Raw genomic sequence first — 17,176 nt, 5'->3', positions numbered from 1 at the left:
ATGTTGCAGGACTTTGAATATGATTTAACAGTTCTGCTTCCAAGAACTTGTCTTATGGATTAGATAAACTAAGAATTATGTTTGAGGATATTTAAACAAAAAAAATGGGAAATGGCTTAAATGCCTACCAATAACACATATATTCAGTAGATCTTAATTTTTTTAAAAGAATGAGGCAGATTTTTAGGAAATAATTAACTATCATGCCTGAAATATGTTAAGTGAAAAAGAACAGTCTACAGAGTATGCTACCCATTAGTATTTTTTTAAAGGGGGAGGGGGAGTACACACATATCCCTGTATACTTTTCTATTTGCTTACTTTGTCTCTGAAAGGAGAAAGAAACTCTTAATGGGCTGTGATCATTACTTTGCACTATATACCTTTTGCACTGTTTAAATTTTTTAACTAGTAAGCACTGTCTTACATTATTGATGGAAATGTGTATTTATACATATTCTGAATTTTGCCAATAGATCAGAACTGTGTAGCAGTTTCTTTAAAAAGTCATGTCTGTGTACAAACATTAGCAAAGATGTTCACTGAAACATTTTTAGAACAGAAAAAAGAAATAGTAAATGTCCATCAGTAAGAGAATAGATGGTTACCTCTTTATAATGCAGTATCATGCCCTATTAAAAATCATGTAAAATAACATTGAATAGCATGGAAAATATTTGGAAAATTTAAGTGGGTCAGGATGGAGGACAAAAGCAGATTACAAAACAATCCATCTCAGTTTGTTACATATTTGTATCTGTTCATGGGAGTGGAGAGTATGGAAATTTGTTACTGTATACGAGACTATTAACTGTGTTATCTTTGACTAATGAGATGGATGGTTTTAGTTTTCTTGTTACTTTAAAAATTAGTGTATGCTCTCCTAAGCTCCACTTGAGCTGAACAATTTTTCCTGTCCAATTATCTCCATGCTTCTATTCACGTTATTACCTCTTACAGGAATTTTTTTGCTTTCTTCATCCTTGCCTCCTTATAAACCTGGGTCCTGCCTAGAGTTCTCCCCTTCCTCTTGGAAGCGGCAAAGACCCATTTGAAGTTATACATTGTACATTGCACAGACTTCATGTCTTTGTGGTTTAGTAGTACTGACTGTGATCTGTGAATAGAGAAGGCAGATGGAATCATCTAGGGTTAGGGTTGGCCAAATAGATTGTCAAAAAGTCAAGGGAATCTGGTGTGCTAGCTGAGGTAGAGGAAAGGGGGATAAGAAATGTTTTTTACTTTTTTTTTTTGGAGACAGAGTCTCACCCTGTCACCCAGGCTGGAATGCAATGGCATGATCTCATTTCACTGCAACTTCTGACTCCTGGGTTCAAATGATTCTTGTACCTCAGCCTCCCAAGTAGCTGGGATTACAGGCGTAAGCCACCACACCCGGCTAATTTTTGTATTTTTAGTAGAGACAGGGTTTTGCCATGTTGACCAGGCTGGTCTCAAACTCCTGACCTCACATGATCCGCCCGCCTCACCTTCCCAAAGGGCTGGGATTACAGGTATGAGCCACCGTGCCTGGCTTGTTTTTTACTATTCTTAATCCACACATTTTACTTAATCTGTGTGTACTACAAGTAGTTGAGGCTAATTGCAGTGTGGTAATGGGCCTGTAGGAATACAAACCAGTCTTGCTTTGGCTAAAATAAGAAACAACAGGACTGTTTGAGATGTTAAGTTAATACAGTGGTAAATTTCAGAGGAAATCCTAAATGTAAATGCCACTTTTCTGTTACTCTGACTTCTTTTCCATTGAATGTTTGTAACTGACATCTTCACACATAACTCAAGATTTTCTTTTACTTTAGAAACTTTTTATTTTAATTTATTTTTTTTTGGAGACGGAGTCTCGCTCTGTCACCCGGGCTGGAGTGCAGTGGCCGGATCTCAGCTCACTGCAAGCTCTGCCTCCCGGCTTTGCGCCATTCTCCTGCCTCAGCCTCCCAAGTAGCTGGGACTACAGACGCCCGCCACCTCGCCCGGCTAGCTTTTTGTATTTTTTAGTAGAGACGGGGTTTCACCATGTTAGCGAGGATGGTCTTGATTTCCTGACCTCGTGATCCGCCCGTCTTGGCCTCCCAAAGTGCTGGGATTACAGGCTTGAGCCACCGCGCCCGGCCTACTTTAGAAACTTTTTTAAGACAATTGCTTAGAAATAGTTTACTCACTAAAAGCATTATTTCCTATCTGTCTGCAGAAACTATTGTCTAAATTTATTTGCCTTATAGATCCACTTTCTGCAAGCCTTTGACTTCAGTTAGTTGGTCCTTATGATATCCTTGCTGGAAAACATAAAATGAAGAAAAAATCAACAGACCCGAATTTTAACCTTCACTGGAGGTTTTACTATGATCCTCCTGAGTTCCAAACCATTATTATTGGAGATAAACTCAGTACCACATTGGGTATTTCAGGTAAAGGATCTTTTCTTTGCCTCTAAAATACAGCTGCTGTCCTGCTAATGAGGATAAATAGTTATTCATTAGCCTCACCCAAGGTGAAAGGCACATTTTCCCCTATTGGTGGATATATGAGCCATGTGTTGTTCTTGCTGTTACCATTTTAACCTTCCCTAGGATGGGTAAACTCTTTAGGGTTAATCTCACTGGTTCTTCCTTTCCTTGTAAACTTTTATTCTCTTTTGGGTTCAGAAGAACTGTTTTGGCCCAAGAAAGATAATTTAGAGCAGCTCTTGTGACTTGTGCTTAATAAGCTATGTGCTTCCTGGTGCCAGAGTGGCAACTGGGAGCTAAGAGTGATCTCTGGAGTCACACTGGTCCTCTTGTTTATTATCTGTGTGATCCTGTATCATTAATGACTGTGACTTTCTGTGACTCAGTTTCCTGTCTTGTAACAATAGGGATAAATAATTGTACATATCGGATAGGAATATTATGAGCATTAAATGAATGCATGTAAGATACCTAGAAGGTTAAGAAATAGAGAAACTCCAGGAGGAAAATACCTTGTCCGCTTGTACCAGTAGAGATGCTATCCTTTAAAGTGAAGATTAAATGTAAGGTAATAGAAGAAACACGTCCAGGAAGACGTACTGTAGTACAGTAGAATGCACATGGCGCTAGGAATTGAATTATACTGTAGCCAAGTATTTGTCATATAAATGATACATCTGATTTTAAACACTTGTTAAGAGTTCATTACTTGTGTATAATTCAAACGGAAAGGTTTAATGTAGTCAAGATTTATCATAGATGTTCCTAAGAAACTTGGAGCTTAAAACGATAAATTTGTTTCAATTTAAAAAAATGCCCTTATAAAAGAGGCCTTTAAAAGAGGGGAAAAAATAGGGGTAAACTGTCTGTAGACCGAAAATTCCACTGATAATATAAATTATGGGCAGCTAAATATTTAATGTCTTTTGCTTAGACAGGGATTCTCCTGATGAACTTCTTGTATATGTTGGTATAAATGAAGCAAAGAAAAATTGTATAATTGTTCCAAATGGAGATAATGTATTTGCTGCAGTCAAGTAAGAATATTTTATCTCAATTTCTCTGATGTTTATATAAGTTTACAATTTTTATACTGTATTAGTCCATTACAAAGCGGGTTTGCAGGGCTGGGCACAGTGACTCACACCTGTAATACCAGCACTTTGGGAGACCAAGGTGGGTGCATTGCTAAGGTCTGGACTTCGAGACCAGCCTAGCCAACATGGGGAAACCCCATCTCTACTAAAAATAAAAAATTAGCCAGGGGCATGGTGGCGCACACCTGTAGTCCCAGCTACTCAGGAGGCTGAGGTAGGAGAATCGCTTGAACGCAGGAGGCGGAGGTCGCAGTGAGCCGAGATTGTGCCGCTGCACTCCAGCCTGAGCGAGAGAGTGAGACTCCATCTCCAAAAAACAAAACAAAGCAGGTTTGAGGCAGGCCTATAACTGTAGATTTCTAAAGATAATTTCCATGACTTTTGCAGGTAGTCTTATCTATACTGTTATTTTGTCACTCTTCACCAAAAAATACACCTTTTATGTAACTATTTTGCTTAGTACTCGACCTCAGATGTTCCATGGCAAAATCAAAAGTTTTTTTTAGACATCTGCTTTTAAACACTTGTTAAGAGTTCATTACTTGTGTATAGTTCACACAGGTTTAAAAGTAAAAAGAGACATTCATAAAATCCTTGGAATGGCTGAGGGGGCAGGCTGAGCTTCCAGGAATGACAGTTGTGTGGTTCACAGTGGATTTTATGTCTCTGCCACCACCACCACCATCAGGAAGCTGGGAAATCAAGAACTGCTGCCACAATGGGTGGCTCTAGGACCCTATTATCTTGGGTATAACCTGTGCCAGGTAAATGGATGCCTTACCCGTTGCCTCTCAGCCCCCATAGAGCTAAGCACCAGGTGCTGGGATCTCAGCTACAGCTGCTGCAGAACGATCAGATGCCTCTACAGTTGTGCTTACTGATGGAGATCGTGGACGCACAGCCTCCACCTGTTATCTCTTCTGCCTCTGAGACTTCAAACTATTGCAGCTGTTTGGAAGAAGCTAGGTCCCATGTGGAGCCTGGGCTGAAGAGTAGTATGGAAAATGCAACAAACTTTCATGAGGAAGGGATTGGAATAGAGCTGAGTGATCCAGTCTATGCTATGTCAGCCACAGATGTGACTTGAAACAATTTCATTTGTCAGCAGCTGTGTAGTTTGCATTGTAATGAAGAAAGCAAACTTTATCACTTCAAATACAAGTAGATTATGTTTCATTTGACCTCTTTTAGTACTATCTCTTTCAAGGGCTTTTGTTCCCTGTGATTTGATAATATAAATTTGCAGTAAAGCAAATTCAAACTAAATCAACCTAGTACAACCACTAGACTGTGCTACGTACATACTGGTGTATCTACAGGGCAACTACATTGTAGATGTCCAAAAGTGTTCTTTGTTTTATAATACCTCTCAGTTTCCTATAAAACCTTGCTTAGTATTTGTAATTTATAAGTTCTTTTAAACTCTTTGGATTTATTGTTCAATTTAAATTGGTGCCATTTTTATTAGAAACTGTTGCTTATTGTCTGTCTCTTGCACTAGCATGTAAGCTCCATGAGGGCAGAGGCTTTGTTTTGTGCACAGTATCTGCCCCATAGTAAATGCTCCATAAATACTCATTCTACAATACTTTGGCACCTAAAAACACCTAATTTTTTCGGGCTGGCCAACATATGAGACTATCTTTTAAAAAAAAAAAAAAAACCTAACTTTTCATTTGTATTACTAGTCACGTTTGTCTTAATAGAAATCTTTTTTAAAAAGAAAGATAATATAATAGTGGTCGTCTAACATAACCCTAGACTTTTCTGGTATCTTTTTTTTTATAGGTAATTGGAGAACCCAGATAAAGAAAAAAAAATACATGGGTAATAATATTTATAATTTAGGTGCAGATCAGCAAGTGACTACTTGAGGAACCGCCTTCAATAATTTGTCTGGAACACAGGAGTAAAAAAATTACTTGAGATATAACTATTTTAGTACTTTTCAAGTATAACGGTTTTCGTTTTTTGGGTACCACCTCCTTAAATCAGCTAATCAGAACACTTAATTTCTTTATATATTTTAAAATCTATTTTTATGGCAGATGGAGTAAGGTCTTTCAAGGCAGACCTTTGATCAACAAATTTTTATGCCCAGAGAAAGAATTGTCTCTGCAAGATTTAATAGTAACTAAAGAAATGAAAATTAAGCCAGCAAAGATTTTTAAAGGTTAAACAATAGTAATATCCAATGATGATTAGGGTATAAGAACCCTTACTGATGTGTTAATTGGTAAAACCTTTGTAGAAAGCAGTTTGAAAAATGTTTCAACCACCGTATTCTAAGATTTCTTGACAGATGACATTGCCAGGTACCATGTAAAGTACACATTTATACCCTTAAGTTAGCAATTCCACTTATAGATATTCATCAAAGGGATTTTGGACAGATACAGAAATATGTGTGTTTATTACAGATTGTTTATCAAATGAAAAATTGGCAACAACATATCCAGCAATAGAGAAGATTAGGTAAATATAAACTATCCATATACTATAATACCTTGGTATTGATTCGTTGAATTTGTTATGAAGTGGGCAAATAACAACAGTGTAGAATGATTCCATTTCATACTGTCTAATGCATACGGAAATAAACATATTCAATTTTTAAGTATCTTTGAACAACAAAGTTAGGAACGACTTTTTTTTTCCTTCTGCCTTATTTTGTTTCCTAAAATAACTAGGGCAAATAGTTTTGACCTTGGGTCAGGGACTTTTAGGGTCAAAACTATTTGTGGTAACAAAATATTATTTTTGCACCAATGGCACAAAGGTAATGGTGGATAATACTGTTGTCTCCTTGGCAGGAATCAAGATAGTGCCACAGGAGTAGCAGCAGTCATGGCATTCTTCACAGCAGTAACATGCAAATGTATTTAAGAATGTTTGTGATGGAGCCAGACATGGTAGCTACTCGGAATGTTGAGGTGAGAGCATTGCTTGAGCCCAGGAGTTCAAGTTTATCCTGAGCAACATAGCAAGACCCTGTCCCTGGAAAAAAACGTCAGTGATGGAGTATACATGTGTTAGCTGTCTACCATTGAGTATATCTCTTCAACATTCTGTGATGAAATAGGAAATACATAGCATTTCTCATACTGAAGTACTGTGGTTTGTCTAAGGGGAAAAAAAAGCACTTGTATGATTGAGTTTTGAGATGAACTTTTTCCCACTTTTAGAAAGAGTGACTCACTGACAAAGTCTGGTTATTTGGGTCTAGATACTGGCAGAAATATTTTCAAATGAACCAAAGAAAACAACTGACTATTTTTTGCCAGTGATAAACTTCAAGGTTTCAAACAAAGATAGATTGAGAAACTTGTAATACCAGCGTGAACTTGATAGCTTTTTTTCCTAATGTTATGTAATGAAGTGAATTTGATATATAAGTTTCAACATTCACATCTATGTAACTTAGTGAACCACTATTTCCAAAGGGCCATTGCATGATGCCATATAACATGCATGGGTACAAATTCTTTTGCATTCAAGGAATTCTAATGGATTTAAAGTAACAGCACAAACTGTTCATGTTCATGGTTATGGCTTCAGTTGCACATTGCACCTTATCTTTAAGCATCGCACAGCAAAGTGTTAGAGTAGGTTTAGGAAGAGACAAAAACTTAGAGATAGTTCATAATAATGTCCTATGTATGGGAAGGCAGCTACCAAGTACCTTCAATAGTGGCGGACATAAAAGAGGATATTTTATGTGGGCTTTGATGGATGCCTAAGAACTTACTAGAAAGAATGGGAAGAAGGATGTTTTCGGTAAGGGAGCAGTATGTGTGTGAAAGTGTGGAAATACATGGCACAGGGTATTTGAATGGATATATGCCATGCCAGAGTGTTGAGGAAGACTGTAAACATTGATTCACATAGGACTGACATCAAATTTGCATTTTATGATTGATATAAACATATCCTCTAGACATACAGCTGGTAATAATTGAAGGTAAGATTTAGTGTAACTGTGTGCTGTAATCAGAAGTTAGATTTTGGTGGCTTGGGTTTCTGTGACACTTTATTTTTATTATTATACTTTAAGTTCTAGGGCACATGTACAAAATGTGCAGGTTTGATACATAGGTATACATGTGCCATGCTGCTTTGCTGCACCCATCAACTCATCATTTACATTAGGTATTTCTCCTGATGCTATCCCTCCCCCAGCCCCCTACTGCCTGACAGGCCCCAGTGTGTGATGTTCTCTGCCCTGTGTCCAAGTGATCTCATTGTTCAATTCCCACCTATGAGTGAGAACATGCAGTGTTTGGTTTTCTGTCCTTGTGATAGTTTGCTCAGAGTGATGGTTTCCAGCTTCATCCATGTCCCTGCAAAGGATATGAACTCATCCTTTTTTATGGCTGCATAGTAATCCATGGTGTATATGTGCCACAGTTTCTTAATCCAGTCCATCATTGATGGACATTTGGGTTGGTTCCAAGTCTTTGCTATTGTGAATAGTGTGTGGCACTTTAATCTACCAGCTGTACTGGTAACTCTACTGGTTTAATCCACTAGCTCTCTGAACTTGGGTAAGTTGATTATCTTCTTTGCCCTTTTTTTTTTTTCCCTGATAAATAAGATGAAGCTAAGACTAGCATCCACTATAAATGTTCTAAGCCCTTTGATAACAGTGTTGTAGGGAGTACTACAAACTCTCAGATGCCGGCAGTGAATAAAAGTGAGTTTCTTCCTAGGAGTTGTTACTCCCTGCACCTTTCTTCCTGGGAGTCTGGCACCCCTTCCCGCTCTTCACTTTACTCCTGACCTTTTACATTGATGGCAAAAATCTTAACCTGTTTGTGATAAAATATAAAATTATTTCCATAAGTGGCATTAGCATGCTGTATATTTACATACTTTTGAAAATTACTTTGAATTTTTCTTTTGTATAAGCTTATAAAGTAGCTTTGCTTTCCTTTTACATGTTCTAAATTTTTCTTAACACAAATTTCAACATTAAAAAAAAAAAATCTGTTGACCTTATTGTAACAGTGTCCTCTGTTTCTTTAAAAATGGAAAAAAAAAAAAGGCCAGGTGCCGTGGTTCATGCCTGTAATCCCAGCAGTTTGGGAGGCCGAGGTGGGCAGATCACCTGAGGTCAGGAGTTCGATACCAGCCTGGCCAACATAGTGAAACTCTGTCTCTACTAAAAATACAAAAATTAGCTGAGCATGGTGGCATGCACCTATAATCCCAGCTACTTGGGAGGCTGAGGCAGGAGAATCACTTGAACCAGGGAGGCAGAGGGTGCAGTAAGCTGAGACCCTGCCATTGCACTCCAGCCTGGGCAACAAGAGCAAAACTCTGTCTCAAAAAAAAAAAAAAAAAAAAAGATGGAATTTAATTTGTTGTTGTTGTTTTTTGAGAGAGTCTTAGGCTGGAGTGCAGTGACACAATCTCAGCTCACTGCAACCCCCATCTTCCAGATTCAAGCGATTCTCATGCCTCAGCCTCCCGAGTAGCTATGAATACAGGCACATGCCACCACACCCGGCTAATTTTTGTATTTTTAGTGAAGACAGGGTTTCACCATGTTGCCCAGGTTGGTCTCAAACTCCTGACCTTGAGTGATCCGCCCACCTCAGCCTCCCAAAGTGCTGGAGTTACAGGCGTAAGCCACCACGCCTGGCCCCTGAAAAATTTTTTTGATGTCTACTTTTTTTTCTGTTAGGTCAGACTTCTCCGAAGTAGTATGCCATATCTTAGTATCAAGTAATACAACTTAAAACTTGACTAATCTCAGTTTTGTAACTATTCGTTACATCTTTATTGCAGACATTAGAGTGCTGATATAAATTTGAATCATATTTTCTTTTTCTGTGACTGGCAGTTTTTATTAATATTGCTTTTCTCTTATTTGAAGAAAACTACTAGGGATCTTGAGAAAAGTGTTGATAAGTATTCTGTGGACTTATTCTTGCATGGAATTTGACATTTTTAAGTTGGTTCAACTTCCAACGGTCTTTGTACTTAGTATAGTGGCCTGCAACATAATGAGGACTTTTACTTCTTTTTCAGATTACTTTTGATGAAAAAACATAAAGAAGTAACAGATGAAAAGAAAACCAATCTCTTGAAAAACATAGATGAAAAACTCACAGAAACAGCCAGAGAACTGGGGTACTCACTGGAACGGAGAACCATGAAGATGAAACAGAGAGATAAGAAAGTATGACTTCAATCTGTTGGCCTCTGTTTTGCTATTTAGCAGATTTTTTTCCCCTCTTGAATCCTTTCCATCTCTACCCTGCCCTTCTCTTCTCTAGCCCTATCTTAAGAGCTGGATGCTGTCCCTTAGGGGTGCTAGGAGGATGGCAGTGAAATGGGGGTCAGATGGCTCCTTTGGGTTGGTACACTGGTTGAATTGCATCACTGGTGATAGCACTGCTGTGGTTGAGTAACTCATGCCGGTATTTACCGCTCTTTTAATCTTGTTTTATCAGTTAATCACTTCATAAAGTTAAGTGAAAGCTGCTTTGTACATAATGAAATTTACATAGGTACGTTTTCTTCAGTAAATATTTATATCAGCAATGCTTCTTCCTTTTTCCTTATTGATCTCATCACTTCCTTTTGCATCTCTCCTAATGTCTGCAGTGTAAGGGGAGAATTTTGTAAAGGAGCAAATACTTCTTAGTGTTGGATTCTTTTAGTTTTCAGCTATAGATTTCAGATTAAGTTAATGACAAGCTGGAAGATTTCTGCTTTGGAGTAAATGAGAATTCTATAGGAGTTTGTTCTTATGGCCTCTGGGGGAAAAATAACACTTGTCACTGGAATGAGGGCTCCCCAGTCTCCTCCAGTGTCTCACTGTTTGTCTGTCCTTGCTGGTTCATCTGAATGTTCTAAGTTAAATGGAGAACTTGTTATTCCTTAATAAACTAGCACTGGTAATGAAGTACCTTAGTGTACTTAGGCATTAAATCCTACTTCAGTTCCTTCTCTGATCTTGATTCAGCTTCAAGAGTGATATTCTGATAAGTTCTAGGCACTCTCTCTTTAGTCCTGTAGACTGGAAAGTTTCTTAAAACATACATTTTAATGTACAACATGGCATTTTAAAAGTTAAGATTTTTTATTGCCATTTACCTTTCTGGTTATCATAGGAAGCTTCTCCCACCTTGTGACTAGGAGGAAGGGTAGCATTTGTAGCCTAATGTATTCCTAATTTGTTTTGACTGAAGTCTAAGCATCAATACACATAATAGCTGTTAGCAAATTATTTAATCAGTCTTATTTTTCTACCACAAGCTACATTTCAGCGGAGATTTTCTTCATTCTTCCCCATAAACATGATTCAGGTTTAAATTTCATACATATTTTTGTCCTAGACGCCTCCCCCATGAAGTTTCATTTTAGTATTTGTTCTTTATACAAAAACAGCTGGTAAAAACAAAGACCAAAAAGAACTTACAAGACAATCATGTTTTTAATCCTCCCCCATTGATGATTATACTTTCAAACCCTTTTCTGTTATTATAAGGTTGTTCTTCTATTGTTTTTGTGAGATCTTCATTTAATTCATATTTTTCTACTGAAGAAATAAGTTCCACTAGCATATGTGAGTTAGTGGCTTTGTCCTTGTGTGTGAGTGTAAGAATGTATCCACTCTAGTATGATAGAGCACTGTATAGCACACTAGAAATCAGTGTTTCTATACTGACAGTAACTTAGCATACTTTGGAATGCAGAGCCCTTATGAATTATATCATTTGACTCCCTACAACAAATCTGCAAAGTTAGGATTATCATCCTATTTTATACATAAGTAAATTGAGGGTTATAGAAGTTTTGTGTCTTGCCCAAAATCTTAAAATGACACATGCAAAACCCAACTTCATATTTTCTGTATTTGGCATTCTTTCCACCCCATCTTCTTACTAATTGGCTTTCTGCCACTTCACCTTTTCCATACCTAGATTTCTTCATAAGGAACATTGGTTAAATATGCATAAAATGATGGTGTGTCACTCCATCCACCTGTGATATGATGCTTCAGGATGTCACCCACTCCTATAGTTTTGCTACATTTGTAATCTTATTCTTCATAATAATATTATGATTCTGATGACTTCTTAATACCTCTTTATGGACAATTAGTACAGGTAATCATCTGTAAAAAATCTGAACATATATCTACCATGGCTCTTACTGTATGTTGTTCAGCCTGAGTTCAGGCAACTATAGCACTGCTGTCTTTCTTTATCGCTGCTTTATGTCCTGCCTTTTACAGTTATGAATATGTTATGTTTATCATTTCATATTGCCAATTTAAGATCTACCTCATAATTTTGAGTGGTTGCAGAATACTGTGCTTACGTTCAAAGTTTGGGTTGCTTAAGATTTTTCACAAATACAGACAACCCTGCCATAGATATCCTTTTATACCTTTATTCACATACTTATCTGGTTCTTTTTTTAGAAGAAATTTCCAGACATAGACATAGTATTACCAGGTCCAAAGTAGTTTGTGTGTGTATGTGTAGTTTTTCTTTGCTTGTTTCTAATTTTGTGGGGTTTTCTTTAGTCCTTTTGGGTTTTTTCCCATGCTGGTAGGTATATAATTCTGCATTCTTTTAATAAGCATTTCTTTAATTATAAAGGACGTTAAATATTTTTTACTTTTTTTGGCCACTGTATTTTTTTGGCTGCCTGAACTCTGCCCATTTTTCTATCAGGGTTAGAATTAGTCTTGTTCTTACATGTGTTCTAATTTGGATGTTAGTCTTTTCCTTTGTTAGACTTCTTTATAATTTAAAGACATTAATTTTTATTTATTGTTATATTTTGCAGATATATTTTATCAATTTGTCTTCTTGATTTCACTAGAGTTTATTTTTATACAGTCAACTTTTTCTTCTCCATCACAAAATTTTTTTTAAATTACATCTAATTCTGAAATCCAGCTGCAGATTATCTTGATATAAAGATTAAGATAGAAGACAATGACTTCATTTTTTCCCAAGTGGTAAACAGTTGTATAATAACTTCCTTTGAATAATTTGCCCTTTCTGGCAGCTTAATAAAGGAGGATGAAAGAAACAAGAGACTGGGAGAATAGGGAGATTCGAGAGAAAAAGGCTTTAAGATATAGAGACTTAGTGAGAAGCCTTTAAAATCGGAGTTTGCTTTTCGGGTTGTATGCTTCCTTTGCCTTGGAAACTTTTCACTGAATTGCATGAAGTGGAATATTTGTACAGATGTTTTGTTAAGGAAAGACCTAAAAATAATGCCACTAACATGAATTAAAGGAAGAATGGAAACTGGAAGGGTTATGGTGGTAGTTGTAGTTGGGCCTGTTTTTGTCTTTGAAGACTACCACTTGATAAAAGCTCACTGGTTACGTGATTTGTCTCCATAAAAGACACCACAAACCTAGTAACTGCCCTACTTTTGGGAAGTTTGCAAACAAGCCTAATATTCCAGGTAAAAATAGGGGGCTCTGAATTTGGCAGGATGGAGGAGAGGAGTTCTGTCCTTCCATATCTTCTTACTGACAAAAACTATTTCTTGCTATCTTTCTTTTATACCAAGGTTCTTCTGTGCTTTCTACCAAGAAAGTACTCTGACCTTAGAGGAAACTGATATTTTGGCTTGTCTCCTAGGATGTATTAGGTTCTTCCTTAACAAATCAGGATGCAGACTTCCAAGTGACTGGCACAGTTAAAGCCAATTTTTTCACTGTTCTGCGATTACTTCAAGTGCTTGACTTTTAGCTAATTTTTGAGAAACAAACTGTTAAATTTTTACCCGAGAGTCCAAATTTACTGAAATAAAATGTCATTGAATGTTACATTTGAGCAGAAATGTTGAGGGTTTATGTATATGGGTTTTTTTAAATGTCTGTTTACCGTGATTACATTTTATTCTTTTCTTTAACGTGGGTTGTGACAAAGACCTTTGATTGTGCAGGCTTGGTTGTTCCAGTAGGTGAAAATGATGTTGGGGACAGAGAGCTCCCTGAAACAGATGGTAATATATTGCATATGTAAACACGTGCATATATGGTAATGCATATGTAGGAAGGTTTTGCTTATATTGGGAAGTAGGTATGTCCATACACCTTTTGTGAGACAGTTGCCAGACCTTGGTAATAAAGAGTAACCTTAGGTTTTAGAGTCAGTCATTACTGAATTAAAACTGAGTTCGTAGCTGTGCAGCCTTGAACAAATTATTTAACCCCACGAAACCTTGTCTTTTTCATCTGTAAAATGAAATTAATGATATTCACTTCATAGGGGAAGTTGGTGTATAAACAAGTATTAAGATACTTAGTGAAATGCTTGCCTGAGTGCTCAAAATTTGGTAGTTATTTTTAAGAATTTAAAGAATTTTAACCTATTGCCTGTTTTCTTGGAACTACTTCCGAACCTTTGACATTACAGTCAACTTGCAAAATAATAATTTTTGAAATAGTGTTTTTATGGTTCTTTGTGAACATTTTTTCATCTGCATGTAAAATGATTTAGCTTTCAGAAGCCCAAGATCCTGAACTACTTCATATATAAGTATAAAAACACTTTCAAAATGGACCACTGCACATAATCTAGTTATTGGTATCTTGAACATCGAGAATGAAAATCGCTTCTTAACTCTTTTCCTCTCATCTCCATTCCCTTATTGTGAACAGCCCTGCTGGTATTCCTCTATTGATCATCCTGTTCTGGGGAGATAAAACTTAAAGGGAAATCAAAATTTGGTAGTTATTTTTAAGAATTTAAAGAATTTTAACCTATTGCCTGTTTTCTTGGAACTACTTCCGAACCTTTGACATTACAGTCAACTTGCAAAATAATAATTTTTGAAATAGTGTGTGTTTTTATGGTTCTTTGTGAACATTTTTTCATCTGCATGTAAAATGATTTAGCTTTCAGAAGCCCAAGATCCTGAACTACTTCATATATAAGTATAAAAACACTTTCAAAATGGACCACTGCACATAATCTAGTTATTGGTATCTTGAACATCGAGAATGAAAATCGCTTCTTAACTCTTTTCCTCTCATCTCCATTCCCTTATTGTGAACAGCCCTGCTGGTATTCCTCTATTGATCATCCTGTTCTGGGGAGATAAAACTTAAAGGGAAATCACACTTAGCACCTTCTCAAGGAACCACGTATTCCTGCCCAACACACATATTTGGCCATCTGTTTTTCAGAACAGAACTAACTAGCCTTGGTAGTTACCAGTCTCTGGGGTTGTGACCTGGACATCTGCATTTAAACCAGTTCTCTAATGCAGTTCTCAAACTTTACTGTGCAGAGTCTCCAGCCAGTAGAGAGAGAGGTCTTAGATGGCAACTATTCATATGGACTTGTTTTTGCTGTACCCCTGCCACTTAGAGGAGTGCCATAGGGAAGATGAATGTGGCTAAGCTGTCCAGTGTGATGGCCACTGAGTACCTCACATGTGGCTGCTGCAACTAAGGAACAAAATTTGTAACTTGTATTATTAATTCTGTACTCTGTGTGTGTGTGTGTGAGAGAGAGAGAGAGAGAGACAGGGTCTCACTCTGTCACCCAGGATAAAGTGTAGTGGCGCAATTATCCTGTCTCGGCCTCCTGAGTAGCTGGGACTACAGGTCTGCACCACCATGCCTGGCTAATTGATGTTTTGGTTTTGTTTTCCACATAAAGACAAGGTCTCACTCTGTTGCCCATGCTGGTCTCAAACTCCTGGGCTCAAGTGATCCACCCACCTCAACTTCCCAAACTGTTGGGATTACAGGTGTGAGCCACTGCACCTGGCCTGTAATTGTGTATAATTTTAATTAGTTTAAGTTTGTAAATTAAAACAGGATTAAATGTTTCTTGTATTCATTATATGTTGACATAATACTATTTTGGGAATATGGGTTAAATACAATACCTTAATTTCACCTGTTTTTAATTTTTTTTAGCTCCTCCTCCTCCTGCCCCAGCTGTTTCTTTTTTCATGTAGATACTGGAAAAAATGTAGCCCATATTACATTACACTTGGACAGGCTGATCTGTCCTGTATCTTCTCTTTGAAGCCAGAGGCAATTGGTCTCTGATGGGACCAGTGTGGGCTGTAGCTACTGGTCAGTCTTCTGCTTCTACTCTAAGTCATCTTTTCTTCATGTCTCTGCTCACAGAGAGAACTTTAAAAAGCATGATTAATGTGTCATTTGGGAAACGTTAAGCACATTTGTTGTAGAGATGAGCAGTCTCTTAAACTTTTGGGGTGATGGATGTTAAATTGTAGTGCCCTAGAGTAAAGCCTGTTACCCTACTGTAGGTATGGTTCTGGGGTTTTATGTCCAGTCTAATATTCTAGGCATTAGATCCTTCTGTATTTAGTTTTGAAGTGGTAGCAAAATGTAAGAAAGAAGGACCTAATCTTCTTGCTCTTGCCTAGTGTCCTTTGCCAGGAGGTACAATTGACTCGCAGTTTGTTAATGTGACAATGATTAGCAAATCACAACTAAGTTTGTTCTTAACCCGTTGAAGCTTCTTACAATAACACTGTAAGGGGGGGCTAAACTGGTTGTAAATCACATCTTCCCCAGTGTGTAGGATTGGGTAAGCTTTCCAACATCTCTGTTTCTATCTCTTTACCTGTAAGCTGTGTCTGCACACGTGCACGAGTGCATACCCATCCACAGATCATTTAATTCTCATTTAACCTACTTTGTAACCAAGTCACAGAGAGGCAAAGCATCTTGCCCAGGTTCACACAAGCATTCTGATTCCAGAGTCAGTGCCTAAATCAGTGCAGTAATTCCCAAACCGTAAAATACATGTGACTCACCTGCAGACTTTGTAAAACTGCACTCTATGAGTAGGTCCAGAATGAAATCTGAGACTGCATACCTGTCATGCTCCCAGGTGATGGTAATGCTGCTGCTCTACAGACCACTCTGGGAGGAGCAAGACTAAACCAGTAGCTCTCCGGCTTTAGCATGATCAGAGTCATCGGGAGGGCTTATCCAAACATACACTGGCGCTCTCCCCACCCTCCCCAAGTTTGATTGAGTCACAGGGTGGGTCCTGAGAATTTGCATTTCCAACAAGTGAAGTTGATGCTCCTGGTCAGGGGTGTACATTTTGAGAACCCTGCTATAAACTATATTATACTACTTTTCTTTTCCCACCTCATAGATAGTTAGCAGTAAAGTTAATCAAAATGTTTAACAGCCAGAATGACAGTCATTGACCAATCCAAGTAGTGCTTGACCTGCTAGAGAGGCCCTAGCCATAAATAAGTAGAGCCATAAGATGTGAACCAGTGAGTAGCAAACTTAATTGTTCTGAGAATGAAATAACATGTAAGAGTTATAAAAAGGTTTAGCACAGCACTTACCACATGTTAAGGGCTAAATGTTTATTATGATCAACAAAAAGGTGATATACGTAGATAATAGCAGTAATCTAAAATCTTTTGATAAACCTAAGGCAGTGACTCTTAACAGGGATTGCAAGGTGGTACATGTTGGGGATCGGGGAGAGAAGGACTTTGAGGATAAAGGGACTATGACCTGAAAGCCCACTTTCAGCATAACTGTTCTTACAGAATTAGTTAAGGAAAAGAAAACTTAAACTTTTGACTGGGAATACACTGGAGAGAATAAAAAGTATT

At 37.5% G+C, this 17,176-nt stretch overlaps 1 pseudogene across 1 annotated transcript in view; it reads left to right on the top strand.

Moving 5' to 3' along the window:
* Positions 1 to 13,569, top strand: part of LOC105503509 — a 16,590-nt pseudogene extending 3,021 nt beyond the window's left edge. Inside the window, exons 3-6 of the transcript XR_001000489.1 lie at positions 2,241 to 2,426; positions 3,404 to 3,502; positions 9,596 to 9,745; positions 13,461 to 13,569. The product of XR_001000489.1 is annotated as a UPF0609 protein C4orf27-like (transcript). The remainder of the gene's footprint in view (positions 1 to 2,240; positions 2,427 to 3,403; positions 3,503 to 9,595; positions 9,746 to 13,460) is intronic.
* The last annotated feature ends 3,607 nt before the right edge of the window (positions 13,570 to 17,176 follow it).

Source organism: Colobus angolensis, unplaced genomic scaffold, assembly GCF_000951035.1.
Source record: "Colobus angolensis palliatus isolate OR3802 unplaced genomic scaffold, Cang.pa_1.0 Scaffold86, whole genome shotgun sequence".
Lineage (NCBI taxonomy): Eukaryota > Metazoa > Chordata > Mammalia > Primates > Cercopithecidae > Colobus > Colobus angolensis.
This window is presented reverse-complemented; position numbering and strand designations above follow the sequence as displayed.